Raw genomic sequence first — 12,944 nt, forward strand, 5'->3', positions numbered from 1 at the left:
TTAGTGAAAATGTGAAAACAGTGCTTCAAATTTCACCTTAATTTCAGATCTATATTATAATAGCATCATTACTTACTATAGACTATGTTTAAATTTATGGTTAAGTCTAAAAACATGTTGCTACTATTCTCAAGTGTTTATTAAGATAAAAGACAAATTCTTATTTCTTAAAAATCTTATACTGAAAGTAAAATGTCATTTGACAATTAAAGAGTTGTTGAAATTTTAATCCTTAAAGAATGTAAAAGTTATTTTATATATACGTATACATATATATGTGTGTACATGCATATATGTGTGTACATGCGTATATGTGTATATATTTGTGTGTGTATGTATGAAACAATAATGAAGTCTATAATATATATTGGTTACAGCATTCCATTCCATTTGATATGCCACTCAGTACCCATAGTATCTATGTCATGTGCATGCACATACACACATCACTAATAGACTGTAAAAAGCATCAGTTGAATTTGTGAACCTAGGAGTAAAGCTACCCAGGTAAGAGTTCTTTAGCAAATATAATTTTTCTGAGTGTCCATAATTTATCTGTTTTATGATGGTTATTAGTTTCTTTCTTGTAGTTATAAATAATGTGATTATACATTTTATAAGTCTCAAATGATGATTAATAAAGACTAAATATACAACCATTGCTAGTACTATAATGATTCTTACTATATGTGAGAAGAATGTAATGCATTTTGATCTATAAATATTCTACTCTTTATATTTGGTATCAATATGAAAAAATATTTTTAATAGCTTTATTGGAATATATTTTAAAACCCAATCTATTCATTTTAAGTAAACCTTTTAATTATTTTCAATAAATTATCCAATTTTAGATAATTTTTATCATTAAAACAAGGCTTTTTATCCTTATTTATAGGCAATTCTGGTTCCTTTCCCCAGTTCAAAACAATAACCATTCTTTCTTCCTCTAAGACTTGCCTTATATGGATATTTTATACAGAATAAATATACAATATATAGTATTTTGCATCTGACATCTTTCACTTTACATTTTTGAGGTTTGCTGATATGAACTGCATGAATACTGTATTCCTGTTTAATGCTGAGTATTATCCCATTGTATGGGTATATCACATATGGTTTATCCGTTTACCAGTTGATGAACATTCGAAGTGTTTCTAGTCCTTGGATATTATAAATAATCTCACTCTGAGTCCTTTTAGTGAATTTTTTGTTTTGGTTATTGTACTTTTTTGAGTCCAGAATATTCATTTGATTCTTTTTGTAACTTCTATATCTTTAGGATATCTTTTCTGTTTGAAGAGTCATTAATTATTGTTATGTTTTTCTGTATTCCTTAAATATGGTTTACTTTAGTTCTTTTGGTCTTTATCTGGTAGGTCCAGTGTCTGGAGACCATCATAGAATTTTATAGCATTTGGGCCCCATCAGTGATATTGTTTTTTTCCAAAGCACTCATCACACTTTGCTATTTTTCTGAATGTCAGAAAATTTTTGTTGGAAACTAGAGATTTTATTTTATATGAGATATTATGCAACTCTGGATTGGGATCCTCCCATTGAGGTTATAATTGTTCCTGTGTTTGTTTAATGATGTGCCTGCACTATTTATGTAGAGCCTTTCTTCCTGCGCTGCATGGATACAGATGCCTCAGATTTTTGTTCTTTGTTATTGTTGTTGTTGTTGAATTCTTGTTTTTATTTTAATCCTGCCTCCCCAGGGATCAGCTCTGTTTCAGTATTATTGACCAGAGTTTGTGTGTATAAACCTAGAGACAGTAAGTCTTTATCATTTGGCCATTGGATCTGTGCGTTCATTGGGAAGCACATACAATCTTCAGGCAGTTATTAACCTAATTCAGCTTTTAATATCTGATGGCCCTTCTTTTGTCTCTTCTGTTCATGCACAAGTCCTCTCATTTAACCAAAGATCTGTAAATAACAAGGGCCCTTTATTGTCTTTCCTGAACATTTATGCAGCTATACATGCACATGGTCTTTTAGACAGGCAAGGATATGAAGAAATTAATCAAGGCCCATTATGGCTATCTCATTCTAAGAACTACTACTCAATTTCTTGCTAGTTGGCTGGTTAGTTGCTTGCTCTCATCAGTTTTGCATACACAGGTGAGTTCTGATGTTAATCTTCCCTTTTTCATTTTAGATCACTGTCTGGGTCATGGAATTTTTCTTGCTTCCACTTTAAATCAAGTCAATTTCACTGAGTAATTTATTATACAACTTTGATTAATTTTTGAATTTCTGTTGTGGTCTTCAAAAAGGATAATTTCTCCCCCTCCACAAGAGATATTTAGCTATATATGATTATCATGACTACTGGCAATTTATGGGTAGAGGCTAAGGAGCTACTAAATAATCGGTGTTCATAGAACAAGTCATACCGGAAAGAATTATACAGCTCAAAATGTCAATAGTGCTGAGGTTGAGAAACCCTGACACAAATCAAGAGAAATATTAAATGGAAAAGTCAACATAGTGAAAAGGAGAAACAGCAAAAACTCAAAGAAATGTGAAGGAAAACTATAAGAAAAATAAAACAGGAAATGCAGCAAAGAATAGCAACAAAACTATAAGTTTTGCTATAAATCAGTGAAACCAAAAACTAGATTATTAAAAACAGGTAATCATATGTATTGCAGAATTAACTTAATAAAAATATTATACAGAGAATTGCAAATAAATGATAAAGAGTGAAAAACAGAACACCCATAAACATATAAAGGTAATATCTCAACTGAAAATATATGAGGACTAAATATGGGAGTGTAGTAAAGTTGAGAATAGAAAATCAACTTAAATATTCAATACTACTCAATTATATCAGTAATAATCAAAGAATTTATATAAAAAACAACACAAATTAGTAGCATATAGGAATTAAGAAATAATATACAAGACCTACATATAGGAAATGTTAAAGCTTTCTACAAAGACATAAGATTTGAGAATAAATGGAGATATTTTCTAATTTTAGATAGGATAGCTTATTATAATATGCAAAATAACCTATACACTTAATCTATAATTAATCAAGATTAGAGATAAATTTTATGGCAAACTTGAAAAACCTATTGCAAAAAATATATGACAAAATAGGTTGGTTGATTTTAATAAAGGAAAGAAGGAGAATTGTTTTACCATATTAGAATGCTAGCAGTGGAGAAGTAGAGACACATATATTGAAACTCAATATAGAAGTAACCTGGAAAGTAGGGGTATTAAGAGAGGAGAGCATATTTCTCTGAAATTATTGTCTGTGTCTCAGCAACAAAGGCTCAACACAAAATGTCACTATCAGAGGAATAGACCTTATAGAAATTTCAAGCTTTGTCTGTCACTCAGCAAGGCCATTTTCAAATCAGCAACCTGTATCCCTTTGCCCCAGTCAGTGAATCTAAAAAAACAATGAGATAAAATGAATCATATATATCAAAATATTTCTGAATATATAGTAAGTAAGTAGTGGAGTGGGAGCACTAAAAGAATAAGGAGAACATTTCAAATTTTTGCTCTCACCAGTGTGAGTAATCTTCAGATGGCACATAAGTTGTACTTGAAATGATATCTAAGAACCCATTACCATCTTCTTACAATACAGTCTCAGAGTTTGACACTATCTGTAGAATTTTTATTATTTCAACTACTGCCTTTCATATACTGACTATCAGTGATTTACACTTTATACAGAACCTTGCTTCAAACTTTTAGAAAGCCTCTGATAGAAATATATAGATAAATATCATCTTCATATAGTATACATAGCCCTGGCTGGTTTGGCTCAGTGGATTGAGCGTCGGCCTGCGAGCTAAGTGTCGCTGGTTCAATCTTCCAGTCAGGGCACATCAGAGAAGGAAAACTCTGACTCCAAAAAACCTCCGCTGCCTTGCGGCATACCTCTTCAGGGGAAAGGCTAAGGGAGTAAACCCCGACAGAAAATCCGGAGCCGGAGTCCCTAAGGCGGTTTGACGTTGTAGTCAACACCGGCAACTCCTGCGGCGCACCTGAAGCCAAGCTGTATTGACTCCGTCTTTCCCTTGGACCCTTCAGCTGCGAAGAGAGGGGGGGTCTGCTGCATGGGCAACAGCAGACCCTCCATATCACCCTGCCCAGGCTCTGTAGCTTCAGCTTCACTGGAGAGGACACTCCAGCGTCATCGCAAGATGTCGATTCAACACGGGAGGAGACAGATACCGTGTCACTCCCGAGTGGGACTGCACAGCCATTCTCGGCGGTGCAGATAGACTCTTAAGAAGCTACACCATCGTCTCTCGAGACGGACGGCTGCCGATAGTATACATTATGACATACCCCTTGTATTAATCTGAGTTTGTTGACTGCAGGCCCAAACAAACCCCAAAAATCAATGGTATGACAACAACTAAAAGTTCTTCCCCACATTGCAGGATAGCCTGGGTCATCACTGTGAGTAGACTGTGCTCCATTTGATTAGTCAGTGACCCAGGCTCCATCCTTCTGTGGCTCTACCCTCTTTCAAATACACAGAACCCTTTCTATTCAACAATCAGGTGACAAAAGAGGGGAATATCAGGGTGGGTTTTTTAATGGGCCAGACCTAGAAGATGCTCACTTAGAGCCCGTTGGCCTTATCTTAATCAATTGGCTGGGAGAGGAATTCTATCTTCCCAAGAAGAAAAGGAAAATCGGTAAATATCTAGAAAATTTCTAATAATTCCTTCTTTATAATACTTTTTTCAATTTTAGCCAGAACAAGCAGAAATGATCTTGAAATCATAATTAAATCTGAAAATAGATTCTCTTATACAGTGGTGGTCCTTCAATAGAAACAGATTTATTTAGCACTTACCATGTATGGAACATGCTATTTGAAGTCTATCAGTGAATAAGGAGAAGTCTGTAAAAGTGCTAAGCCTACATTATGGTGAGGTGAGAGAATTGTCATAGTGCCTGAACTGCAGGACCTTAGAAATTAATTTTAAAAACTGCTCTGTGTTGCCTTTCTTTCTGATGTTGAACTTTAAAATAACTATAGATAATGTCAAAAAATCCCAGGAAGAAAACTGTAACCACTGCATCGCCATCGCATATGCCATTAAGTTTTTCCTAACAGTTGATTATTCATTCATTTGCTTAATAAACAAACAAACAAAAACTGAATACCTTGAAGAGGTAGATCACCTTACTATTAGAACTTGGAGTTTCATGGGAGAGAGAAGCATTAACAACATGCCCAAATACAAATTTTTTGAAAATCATGATAAATTACATGAAAGAAAACAAGTCACCATGAGCTACAATAAGAGGCAACAACTTTAGTTCTCACAGTCAGGGAAGGCCTATATAAATAAGGGGCATTTAAGAAAAAAATCTAGGGAATACACATAAGTGACCCGGACAAATAGAGATGGAAAGAACATACCAAGCAGGTACAAAGCTTGAGGTGGAAAAAAGCTTGGTGTGTTCCAAGACCTGCCAGGTCAGTGTCTCTGGAACATAAAGAGAGATGGCGGGAGTGAATGACAAAAGGGCAGTTGTCGAGGTGGCTGCTGCCATGTCTTAAAGAGTCTTGGAAGCCAAAGTGCGGTGCTTGTTTCCTAAGAGAGGCGATTGAATGAATTCATGATTATAATCAAGAAATGAAGTATGAACATGGACAACAGGGTGGGGACTAAATGTGGGAAGAGGGGTGGGGAGGAGCAATGGGGGAGAAAATGGAACAACTGTAATGTAAAAAAAAAGAAATGAAGTAGTCCAATTTATGTACAGTAGTTGCTCTTCTATCAGATGTGATAGTTGGACATTACCCAAAGAATTAAAGTCTGTCATAAAAATGATATGTACAACTTTGAATATTTCATTTTTTTCCTAAATCCTTTAACTTTAACTGAATGGACCGATCTGAGTTATAAGGCTGCTTCAGTATCCACAGTCCGGACATCAGTGGGCCTCCTGCGATCATAGGTAGGGTATGTCTGGGACCATTGCTAACAGAGACGCGAACCAGGTTACAGGACTGTGTCCAGAGCCACAGTCAGACTGCCCTTGAGGAAGCTCTCACTTCCTCCAGGCGTCACTGCTGCCTTCGGTAGAGAAAAAAACCTTATTAGTCAGCTCAGCTAGGGATTCTGAGGCTCTCTCAGAATTTTTCCTTGGATGTACCAACTCCATGCCTCTTGTTCCCTCTTGGGGTGTGTGTGTGTTTGTATAAGGAGGGGAATGTGGAGAAGTAATGGTTAAGATTGTATTCCTTCTCTAGATCCTACAAAGCCTGGCTGGGCATGATCTCTTCTGTGTGTTTTGCCCAGGGCAGTGCCTGAGATACTTAAATCTGTGTGCCTTCCTCCAACCCTGCAGACTTGGGCCTGCTGCTGCACGAGCGGTCAGCAGAGGGTTGTGCGCCCACTCAGGAGGGCACGCACGGGGGCGCCTATGGGGAGCCTGTCCTCTTGGGCGTCCTCTTGGGCCATTTGGGGAGGGGCCTAATTGAGTTTGTGGACGGGGCTCCCGATGGAGTTGGTGGCGTGGTCTGTAGGATGCACCGCCCTTCCTTGAGCTGCCAAGCCTTTAGGGTTGAGAGTCCCAGCCTCTCCCACCTGCTCCCAGTCTCTCCTAAACCACTCCCCTGCGTGGGAGCCGCCCGCACTATTCTGGCCTAGGCTAGCTCTTGGGCGCATCCTGCAAGGCTTGGGAAATTAATCCCTCACTCCCTATGCTTTCGTTCTCCTTGGTTGCAGAAATCTCAGGCTGAGGGGGTCTCTTTTGGCACTGAGCTGTGCCACCTTGGGGAAGGGGTGACGCATGCAAAATGAAAGTGACGTCTTACCGTCTTCAGTCTTATCCTCGGATATTTTTTGTTGCTCCAACCGTATGCTGTGACTTCTCTGCTGGACTCTGTCTCCTACATAGGTACTGACATGGGTGAGTCGTTGTCAAAATCCATGTTCTGTTGACAAGGTTTATGGCTGAAAACTCCTATTCTGTCATCTTGCTGACGTCACTTTCCAAGAATTTTTTTTTTAACATAAATAAATACACAGGTAATAAGTTTGAAGATGAAACTACAGCTACGGGAAATATTTAAATAATTATATTATCATTCACATCTTTATGCCAGTAAACTATCATGTAGAAGAAATGTTTTTCCATCAGCTATATATATATAGCTGAAATTTGCCCAAGAGAAAGCTAGTAGTTCTCAAACTTAAGTATGGGTCACTACCACCTGAGAGGCTCGTTGAGCTACAGATTGATGATTCTCATAGCCAGGCTTTCTGTTTTCAGTAGTTGGAGATGGGAACCAAAGCTTTCACAGCCTTACAGGCTCCCAGGTGATTCCAATATTGCTGTTACAGAATCACAGTTTGAGAAACCATATTCTAAGTATATAGCCCAAGAGGAAAAAGTAAAATTGTAGGAACAGAGCTACTTAAACTGTTGTCATTTCAAATGATTTTTCTCAGCATAATTGATTCTCATATTTTAAAAATTATTCCAGAATATAGATTAAAATGGCATTTTTTCCATTCATTTATATAGGTAGTAACCTCAGTATCAATATCTCATAAGAATAACCCCCAAAAGAAAATACACACATGAATGTAAATGAACAGCTACAAACAATAAAATTAGCAAATAAATTCAAATAATGTACAGTGAAACCTCGGTTCTTGAACATCTTGTTTCTTGAACAATTTGGTTATTGACCAAGTTGTTAATGGAAAAAATGTCTCGGTTACCTAACAAAATTTTGGGTCTCGATTCTCTACCCGACAACCCTTTTATACAGAAACCTGTATGATCAGTCTTGCATCTCTTGGGTGACAAAAGAGATTCAGTTTTCAAACAAATTGCTTGTTAAAAAGTTCTGAATGAGTTAAGTTTGAGCACCAAGGTTTAACTGCATTTAAGTACTAAAACCTATTGACCAAGAATAGTTTGCTTCAAGAATAGCAAAATCCTTTAATTCAAATAAAAAACAGGTTTTCCATTTTTATAATTAAAAACTAATGAAAAAATTTTAAAAATATTTGAAATATCAAATCAGTAGTTAACATCAGAACAATACTGTCATACTAAAGGCATTTCAAATAAAATGAGAAAGGATACAGGGATTTTTATAGCGCCACTTCATTTAACCCTTAGAAGAGTAAGGTAATTTAAAAAATAAAAATTTTAATAAGTCATATAGATATTTAAATGCTATAAGATTATTATATGAAGGTGATATGATCACATATAAGGTAAATATGTATCAATTAAAAAAATGCTATTAACATGTAGTGACAAATATGGCCCTGTAACTTGGGTTTATAAAATTACTAGTTAATATTTTGACATGAATATAATTTAATTAACAGTATCAGAAAACTATAAATACCAAGGTTCATATTTAATAAGAAATACACTCAGCATATGTGGAGTAAACTAAATAATTTTATACAGTGTTATAACATGAGACAAATAAGTCCTCTCATGTTTCTATATTGAATATTTAATTGCAATGAAAAACAAATCACCTCAGATTAATTTATACATATAGTCCATTTCTTTTGAGAATTCTAATAAAATTACTGATAGTTGTTTGATAAATGATATTTTACAGTTGGACAAACATGCCTTTATAATCTTTTGAAACAACTAACATTCTGTAATGGTCAATTTCCTTGCCATTTACAAAATGCTACCATGTCATGGTAACCAAAATATGGTGGCACAAAAATAGATTAATGGAACTGATTAATAGATTATACCAAAAAGTACACTTCCAGCGAATTAAACATTTGCTAGATGTTGAAATTTAAAATAGTTGGGTAAGGGCAAAGTATAGGGTAAGTCAGGTGACAGAGTTGAGTACTTATTTGAATATAAATTTATATTTTTATTCATGTACATGTGTTAATAGATTAAAAGTGCAAAATGATGTAATACGATTGTAAGATATTAGAAAAAATATAGAAGTATACTGCTTATGTAAGAGAAACCTATCTGAGGCAAATAGGAAACATAGAACCCATGAAGATAAAGATTTTAATTAATTTTCACATTCTTTAATTTTTAAAAAACTATGTTCAAATGCTAACAGTTAAAAGTCAAAGAAAATATTTTCAATACAAGTAATAAACATAGTTAATAAACTAAAATATGGAATTCTTAATAATAAATAAGTATCTAATAGAAAAATAGACTATAAGAAAGAATTAGAGTGAATAGCCAGATGAAAAGATTTCTCATGTTATTAATTTGTAAGGGAATGCAAAATTATGCAATGAGATATCATTGTTTACTTTTATTAAAAAATAAAAAGACTGATGTTATCCAATGTCAATATTGTATATAAATATTAATAATTGTGTGTGGGCCTGTAAATTAAAATATTCTTTTGGAGAATAATTGGATGTTATCTGTTAAAATTTAAAATGTGAATACCCTTTGAGGCATCCATCTCATTTCCAAGAGTCCATTCTATATAAATAAATAATATAAAAACCTGAGTTGCACCAATTATATTTAATTACATATAGTAGGGAACAACCTAAATGTTTATCAATTTGAACACGATATGCAGTAGGAAAAGAGTTTCTAATACTATAATGTTAAATCACAAAGGCAAATTATCCATAAGTAAGCACTTTTTCTCCTTTGTGCGTGTGAGAATTAAAGGTGGGGGTGAAGAAGAGGGGGAGGGAGGGGGAGAGAGAGAGAGAGAGAGAGAAAGGTAGAGTCTATCTCAAAGAGACTGTGGAGATCAAGTTGGGGAATCCCAAAACTCTTACAACAGTATCTACCACTAGCGCTTAATGAATATTAAGATGTAATGTTGATAAAAGATAAACTGTTTCATATAACTCTGTCTCTAAGAACACATAGAAGAGTCAATAAATATATATACCAAAATGCTAACAATATAATTTATGACGTGCAGGGATATGAAAAGGGAAATGCAACTCTCCCTTAATGTAATTTTAAAAATGTTGTAGGATCCTGGATAATCTTTAAAAATTTACAGGATTATTCAAATGTATTTAAATACTACTAAACTTACTACTATGATGCTTAAATTTTCATTTAAATGCTAACTTTTAATCTGCTCTATATCTCTTTCTCTTTTAAATTTTTTTAAATAATGAATTGAGAGATGATGTGGTTTTATTTGCTTAGATAATGTTTTTAGTGGATAGGCTTTTACTAATCTGTAGTTGCTGTTGTGAGGTTTTTCTGTCTCCTGTATTCTTGTGTTTTTTCCTTCTATTCATTTATACAAAAATTTTATTTTGTCCATGTGAGTGGCCATTACATGCTGGACACTCTTCTAAATGGTGGAAGTCAGTACTGGGAAACTGAGACAGACAAAACTTCAGTTCTTAAGTGACATTTTCATGGGGGTGAGACATGAAAAAAAAAGTGAATTTCAAATAGCGATAAATATTCTGAAGGAAAAGATGTGTGTAGGAGACAAATAGTCTCCGTTTATCCATGGTTTTGCTTTCCACGGTCTGAGTTACTCATTTTCAAGTGTGATTTTAAAATGTTAAAGGAGAAATTTCAGAAATAAAAAAATTATAAGTTTAAAAATTAGTGCTTTTCTGAGTAAGATGATACCATCTTACATTTTGCCACTGGGACAGCAATCATCCCTTTGTGCAAGGTATCCACTCCCCACCCATTGGGCACTCAGTAGCTGTCTGGGTTATCAGATCGATTGTTCTGGTATTGCAGTGCTTTAGTCCAAGTCACTCTTATTTTATTTAACAGCGACCTCAAAGTGAGAGAGTAGTGATGAAGCCGTAAGTGTGTGTATGTATAAAAGAAACGTGTGTGTGTGTGTGTGTGTGTGTGTATAGTTCGGTATTATCCATGGTTTCAGGCATGCCCCCTGGCTAAGGGGGACCACAGTACTATGAAAGTGACTAAAAGTATGCATGTTGCATAGGGTCTTTATTCACTGCTGGATGAAAAATATTTTTTGTTCTGTTCTACGTTATTTGTTACATTCTGTGTAGTGTAGTTATCTGTACTGAGCTGCCGATACCATACCAAATCATGGTAAATTTTTCTATTTCACATGTGGTTCTTTCTTTTTACTTCTTAAAACACTTTCTCTTCGTGTATCTCCCCTTTGGGAGGTAGGCTTTACATATCCTAACTTTCAGATTTCTGGTTTTGTTGATAGCTGTGACTTTCCTAATTCATAGCAATACTGATCCTGCCGTGTCAATACTGATTCTTACATTACCCATGTTTTTGTTCTTGTGGCTTTGAGTTGAAGAGTCAATTTCTGGAAAATGCTGATGGAAGCCCCACACATCAAGGCAAAATAGAATCCATGTCCATGATAGCTCCCTATTCAAAACATTCACTTTTTCTAACAGAATGGAAAGGAAGTAAGTTTATGTACTCAATACACAAACGGTGTAGTTCAAATTAATGAGAGATGCCTCCCACACACAGAAAAATTAAGTCCCTTTATATATTTATTTTTCTTTTCTGTGACATAGTCACTGAAGTAGCACATGTCATATTACAATAATGAGGGTATTACATGCAATATCAGGGAAGGAGGATTGTTGATACACAGAGCTATTGCTAGCGCAGGATCCAGTTAAACAGGGCAGCAAAATATCCTTCTATGGGCCTTTTACTAATATTTATAAATGGCATTGTTGAATAACATCTTACATTTTTCTTATGGTTTATGCTGTACTTCTTTTAGTATAAAAATATATAATACTGAGTTCTCACAGTTATTTATTGCCCTCATGCTGATTAGTATTTTAGTCTCAAAGGAGTTTGTTTATTAATTGATTCCACAAAAACTTATTGAGTACCTCCTCTAATTCCCGAGATCAATATTATGATGATACGAAGATGAACATTGTGCCAAAAAGAAATGTGAATTCCAGTATATTGGAGCTGAAACGTTACATACTTGCACCTTCTCTTGAATGTGGTTGGAAGAGGTACAAATAAGGAATTATTCAGGGAATTTATTTATTTCCTTTTTCACTGTTAGCATATTTATTTTCTTATTATAAAGATGTTATAGTAAGTTATTGTAAAGCATATAATAAGTTATTGTAAAAAATATCCAGCCCTACAAAAATAAATATAAAGTATTTTTAGGGCATATGCCAGAAGCTACGTCAGTCTTCTGTAATTGGGCATTAGAATATAAAAACCAAATGCACAAACATCTGTATTACCTTTCAATTTAATTTGTGGAAAAAATGTTAAGACTTCTAGAGGTATATTGTAGTAATAATAACATTAATGTTGCAACCATAATCAATGTTAAAAGAATGAAAGATTTCAGCAAACCCATTTCATACTAAATCTAACAGTTATTTTTGCAACTGAGAATATGCATAATTATGCATAATTAAAATCTATGAATTATCTTCTCCACCCCCTAGGTCTTTGAGCCCGAATCTAAAAATCCCATGGATAATATTCATGGAAATGCTTCCACCAACATAAATTGTACTTGGCTTGCTGACATCAAATGATATTCAGCCACAGGGTAGTGCTCATGTAAGACCATCTTAGCCCAATTCTGTTTTCTCTACATAGAGTATTGATTTTGTAGCAGCTGTTAATCATCCCAGTAAGTTCCAATTTGGACACTCTTCAACACAGAAGTAAGCGCTATGATCAGAAACAAGCAAGGCAGTAAGAATTTCAAAGGCTTCTGGAAAGGTCCTTCAGTTTTTGTAGAATACATCCAGAAACAAATTAGTATCACACGCTGTGTAAAAAGCAAAAGCCAATATGAAAGTGAAAACCTTACCCATGTTAGTATTTCTGAAATTGGACGTGGGTCTTTGCTCACTGCAGAATTACTCTCTAAGTTTGAAAGAAATCTGCCAAAGACAAGTGGACTTTTAGTGCACCATATATATTACTGCCCAATTGTCCTATCAAATAGATATTTGCAGGGTTATGAT

General features: G+C 34.7%; 1 protein-coding gene across 1 annotated transcript in view; it reads left to right on the forward strand.

Annotated features, from left to right (window-relative positions):
- The window catches only part of DGKB (diacylglycerol kinase beta), a 583,788-nt gene that overhangs the window by 255,564 nt on the left and 315,280 nt on the right, over window positions 1-12,944 (forward strand). The gene's annotated exons all lie outside the window — the stretch shown is intronic.

Source organism: Furipterus horrens, unplaced genomic scaffold (assembly GCF_987537825.1).
Source record: "Furipterus horrens unplaced genomic scaffold, mFurHor1.1.pri manual_scaffold_9, whole genome shotgun sequence".
Classification (NCBI taxonomy): Eukaryota; Metazoa; Chordata; class Mammalia; order Chiroptera; family Furipteridae; genus Furipterus; species Furipterus horrens.